We start from the raw sequence: 6,000 nt of genomic DNA, 5'->3' as shown, positions 1-6,000 counted from the left end.
TGACCCGGAGCCCGGCGCCTCAGGGAGCCCCGCAGCCTCGGAGCTTGAGAGCAGCGCGGCGAGCCCCGCGCCTCGGCATGGGCTGTTGTGGCAAGGCTGCGAGCCTCCCGCCGACCCGGCTGAGCGGGCTTCGCGGCGGGGCTGTCATGGGAGCAGCGCGGCGGCGGGCGCTGTGAGCCGGGACCGGGCAGCGGCGCGGGATGGCGGCGGCGGGGCTCGCTCAGCGCGGGAGCGACTGAGGCTCTGCTGCCCAGGCACCGCGGGGCTGCCGCGCCTCTCTCCGCCCCGCCGCGCGCGGGGAGATGGTGACACGCGGAGCTCCTGTGCGCCGGCCGGACACCCCCAGGTAGGAGCTCCGCGCAGAGACCCCGCTGAGGGGTGTGTGTGTGAGAGAGAGAGCGCTCTGTGTGTGTATGAGAGCTGTGTGTGTGTGTGTGTGTGTGTGTGTGTGTGAGAGAGAGAGAGAGAGAGAGAGAGATTTGTGTGTGTGAGCTGTGTGTGTATGAGAGATCTGTGTGTGTATATTTATTTGTGTGTGTGTGTGTGTGAGCTCGGTGTGTGTACAAATTGCCCCTGCCTTTCCTAAGCACGCTCCCTCTGCCCTGCACTGGAAAGCCCCGGGCACGGCTGTGCTGTGGGGGGCTCACTCCGGCAGGGCACTTCGATCGTGGCGAGGTGCTAACAGCTGGGGCTGGTTCACCCTCCCCTCGGGGTGGCCACAGCTGTGCCTCGCACAAACCAATTGCTTGACGGTCTGATCCTGGGAAAGAACTTAACAGGATAGTAAAACCCTCGAGCTCCTTGTTCGTTTAGCCGGGTTTACTCCTGGGCTCGCTCTGTAATCTTAATGCGCCAAGCACTGGGGCTGCCACGCGGGGCTCTTCCTCAGCCTCCTCTCGGAGCAGCTCGCTCCCTGCCCCAGCAGCCGCCAGCTCCGCGCCTGCCTCTCTGCGCCCCACGGTTTGAATAGCCCGCACGGGATTTGCAGCGCCTTGCGCTTGCCCCTGCGCCTCTAACTTTCCATGGGACTTCTAGGACACATGTAAAGTACAGTATTTGGATAATCGCGCGCGTGTATAAATGAATCAGATTTGATCCAAATGGTTTCCAGGTCCTTCTTCAGCTTTCCCATCTCTGAACAGCTATTGACTGCTAGTCAACCCTGCCCTGAGGATGCATGCTTCGGATGGCAGCCTGCAAGGTGCAAAGTGCATGCAGTATTGGGTGGGAATCTGGTCTCATCACCCCTTCCTTGGGATGAGTAGTAGCTTACTTTGCAAGTAGTCCTATTGAAATGAAGGGGCCTGTTGCTTTCCATAGGAGGTGAGGGCACAGAGCACCTTAGGGGATAAGGCCCTGTTTTTTGTTTGTTTGATTTTTAATGAAGTGAAATATTTTTCCTAGGGAGTGCAGTTTTATCCCCATGCAATTCTGGTTTTCATTATGCTCAACAATAATGTCTTAAAAGCAAATGCAAATGAGACCTAATGAAAAAGACTCCAAACTCAAATCCTTACCCTGCAAAATGAACTCTCTCTCCCTCTCTAAAAATAAACTGTGGAAGAGGTTTTGAAAGTTTTGTCATTGACTTTAGTGGGAGCAGGAACACCTTAAAGCTAAACATAATAGTAAATGTAAAACAAACAGCCCCACCCAAATAAAAACAAACAAAAAACACATATCCCTCTAACTTTCCTTTTAAGGACCCAAAACTGGATATGAATTCTTCACCCCATTACCTGAATTGACAGTACATGGCATCCAGAAATGCCACAAATAATGTATGGGCACAGGCACAATACAAATAAACCTTGTCTATCAAATTTTGGAAAATTTTCCCCAAATACTGCCAACTCCAATTCAGCTCCACCATCATTAGCAATGTTAGGAGCCTTAGTCTAGATCATGGGTGGGCAAACCTTTTGGCCTGAGGGCCACATCAGGGAATAGAAATTTTATGGTGGGCCATGAATGCTCACAAAATTGAGGTTGCGTGTGGGAGAGGGTTCAGGTTGGGGGGTGCGGGCTTTGGGGTGGGGCTGGGGATGAGGAGTTTGGGGTGTAGGAGGATGCTCTGGGATGGGACTGAGGGGTTTGGAGGGTGGGAGGGGGATCAGGGCTGGGTCAGGGGTGCGGGAAGGGGCACAGGTTCCAGCTGGCGGTGCAGGCTCTGGGATGGGGCTGAGGATGAGAGATTTGGGATTCAGGAGGGTGCTGCAGGCTGGGATTGAGGGGTTTGGAGAGTGGGAGGGGAATCAGGGCTGGGGCAGGGGGTTGGGGCATGGGGAGAGGCTCATGGGTGCAGGCTTCGAGCGGCGCTTACCTCAGGCAGCTCCCGGAAGCAGTGGCATGTCCTTTCTCTGGCTCCTAACCAGAGGTGCGGCCAGGCGGTTCTGCATGCTGCCCCATCTGCAGGCACTGCCCCTGCAGCTCCCATTGGAGCGCTTAGGAGCCAGAGCGGGGCCATGCCGTGGCTTCTGGGAGCCGCATGGAGTGGCACCAGAGTGGGGCCCAGCCGGGTGGTGCGGCCCCAATCCTGCACCCTAGCTGGAGCACTGGAGTAGGGCCGAGCTGCATGTTGCAGACCTTGACCTAGCACCCCTGAGCGGGGCCACGCTGCGTGGTGCAGCCCCCGACCCAGCGCCTCGGCCGGAGCGGGGCTGCACTATGTGGTGTGGCTCCCTACCCAGAGCCCCAGCTGGAGTGCGGCATGCCCCAGACCCAGCTCCCCAGCGGTCCCCCTGCTGCCCACCCTGGTCTAGATGGCCTGCTGGCAATTGCCAGTGTTTTAAGCACTGCATTATCAAACCATGCTCAGAACAGCTCTAATCAACGTGGTCTTTAAAACAGTGATGGCATCCGGTGGCCCCTTTACCCTAGAGTTCCCAGTGTTGCAGTGAAATTGATGTGTGGGTTAACTGATGCATTAACAATGATGAAACATTTTTGCAAAACTTTCCTAGTGTAGAGAAGGTTAAGATACATAAGACAATATTCACTATATAATAATTATTATAACCAGTGCATTTATTTAATATACAATACACTAATTTTTAAAAGGCAAAGGAAACTTGAGGCCCATTTATTTGAACATTAATTTTGTAACTGCTGAAGAAATAAAAATACTAAAAGTAAATGTCAATATTTTCTAGTAGCTAAAGTTGTTTTTATTCTTTCCTTTCTATTTCAAAATAAGCAGTAATAGGGATACTGTATTTACAGCTCTGTTATTTTCATGGCTACAGTTGAGTAAATTGGGATTTCAAATATTATAGTCTTTGAAACAACTCAAAGATAACTTTGACTTCTATCGGCATGCTTTCATTATTTCCTTTCCTTGATGTTTTTGTGTCACCTTCATTGACGACTGAGGGTAAAATCACCCTTTATATATCTCCTGTCTCTCTTCACAAACTGATTAGGAAAATTAATCTTTCATGTAGCAGTGGGATTGTCATGGTGACCAATAAAGTATAGTAATCATGGTAAACAAGCAGTACACAATTTGTGAGAGGGAGCTCATTAGCTTTGAAAAATTGAACACCATGGACATTTGCCATGGCAGGAACATCCTCCCTTGTATAACCCAGATTATGTCATCCAATTTGCACCTTGGCCTGTCATTTCAGGTCAACACATTATCTTGTACCATTCTCTGATATTGTTATCTCTTTTCATTAATGTCTTTTTAAATCCTCTTCTACTGAACACCTTGCTACCACATGTAAAATGTGATACAAATGAGCTCTTCTGTTTTTCCTTCCTAATCAAGATGCACTTGTGTGGCAGTCTACATAAAGTATGCTAAAAGAAAATTTGAATGAATAATTTAAAAAATCCTATAAATATTCACTCAAATAAAATATGAATTTGCTTTAGCTGAGTTCATCCCTCTTTTGTGTTCAATTTTCACAGATATTATAGCCAATAAATGTATTGTCAGACATGTTTGCAGAAACAGCACTTTTTAGGCAAATGTTAAAAAATATTTGCAGAAAATTAATTTTGAACAAGTAAACATGAGAAATCTGCTTTTAAGTATTATGCTAATCTAGTCATGGAACAGAAACAATCCCATGTGATCTGGGTATCCAATCAAACTAAACACATATTGGAATTTGAATTTACAATATTGTGTTGAATATTTATAACTGGCTGCTCCTGAAAAACATACTATCCAATAATTATTCATAGAAATTATCTAGCAAAATGTCAAATGGTGAATAAATCTTGAATAAAATTGAAATTTGCTCTGAGGCAATTCAGGAACAGAAAAAAAAAAACAACCCCTGATTCAATTTATCTAACAGATTATTTGCTAAAGAGTATTCACTCAGCTCTAGCTAAAAGTTAGCAAAAATCCAACAAAGCTAATGGTTCAAGGACAATCCTGTGAAGTTCAATCCAGTAGTTCTGCTTTACATTAAAATTGTATGTGTACATACATAGAAACATGTATACATACAAAAGTGTATATGCATATATTTTCAAGAACTATTGCGATATGGGTTTTATATATATATATATATATATATATATATATATATATATATAATATGGGTTTTGTCTAGAGGCATATTGCTAAGACGGTTAATAAGAGATGCACATATAAATTCTTTGGATCTTAATGGGATAATGACCCCAGCAATTATAGAAAATGCCATATAACTTGGCTAATACACAAAAGAGTTTAAATAAAACATTTATTTAAAAAATCCTCAAAGGAATAGTTCAAATTACAGTTTTAAACTATTACCTTAATAATTCAAAAGGATAGCACCAGAGGCCTAAGTGAGGCAACCTATTTATTACTCTTTTCATCTTGCTGGGCTTGATCCAGTAGCCTTTACACAAACAAAGCTGAAGTCCATGAGAGTTTGCAGAGTTAGGACTGTAGGTTTTTGCACAGATCCCCATTTCAGCAAAGTATTTAAGCATGTACTTAAACACATAAATAGTCCCATTGACTTTAGAGCTTAAAGTTGCTTCAAGTTAAAAGGCCAGATTTTCAAAGGTATTTAGGTGCCTAAAGCTGTAGATCGCTGCCTAGTGAGGTTTGGAGTTAGGCACCTAGTTGCTTTTGGAAATCTCACTTGGAACCTATCTTTAGGTGCCTTAATGTTTTCTTAGGCAAGGACCCCCAACATAGCAGAGATGTTGCATTAAAGCAAATTGTCAAAGCTGCTTGAAAAAATAAGCAGACAGCCGATCTTTGTTATTCTTTCTGCTAGCATGTTCAATCAGACCAATCTTTCCATGAACACTAATATTCCCTCAAATTTTAAAAAGGTAAAGTATGTTATTTTTATCTTTTTTATTATTTAATTTAATCCAGCTATTATGATGCTGTAACAAGATAATTACACGGAGGTCAAATGCCAAGGTATAAAAGACTTAACAGAGAGGTAGCGGATTGGAGCCTGTCTTATGTAAACGATGTAGGTAAACCTGTGCACAGTGTAACTGCTGCTGGGATAATAAGTCAAATATTTACAAAATCTCTTATGTTATTTATAATTTATTGTAATGTTTATAAGGGGTAGGAATTAGTAGGCTTGCAACGTGTAGCTGGTAAAACTGCCTTCTTTTGACAGTGATAAATACTCCACCTTGAAAAGCTGAATTTGAATTGTGTCCTTTTTCTGCAAACAGTTCTGATCATCTAAATACAACAGCTTTTGGAATATTAAATCCTCACTCTGGTAGAACTCCTGTTGACGTAACGTGCATGTATTAAAACTATAGTGCTACAACAATTTTTTGTTCTTCTAGAATTTTTAGAAGTACACAGTTCAAAACAAGGTCTCTCCAGGGTGAAGTATTTCTCATAGTTACAAAAGGAGACAGTTTTAAATATTCGTTGGGTAAATGTAAACCATATTAGTCCTACACTTTTCCAGCCATATTAATGGTAAGGATATGTGCAGTGTACTCAACTTTCAGTTGTTTCTAAGTTCAGTAATACATTTTATTTCCAACAGCAATATCATTGTCACTTTG

At 44.1% G+C, this 6,000-nt stretch overlaps 1 protein-coding gene across 1 annotated transcript in view; it reads left to right on the top strand.

Annotated features, from left to right (window-relative positions):
* Positions 1-313: 313 nt before the first annotated feature.
* CNGA3 (cyclic nucleotide gated channel subunit alpha 3) overlaps positions 314-6,000 on the top strand; it is a 55,368-nt gene continuing 49,681 nt past the window's right edge. Inside the window, exon 1 of the mRNA XM_054016530.1 lies at positions 314-346. The gene's annotated coding sequence lies outside the window, so the exon portion shown is untranslated. The remainder of the gene's footprint in view (positions 347-6,000) is intronic.

Source organism: Malaclemys terrapin, chromosome 1 (assembly GCF_027887155.1).
Source record: "Malaclemys terrapin pileata isolate rMalTer1 chromosome 1, rMalTer1.hap1, whole genome shotgun sequence".
Classification (NCBI taxonomy): domain Eukaryota; kingdom Metazoa; phylum Chordata; order Testudines; family Emydidae; genus Malaclemys; species Malaclemys terrapin.
Note: the sequence above shows the minus strand (reverse complement) of the source record. Positions and strands in the feature narration are given on the sequence as shown.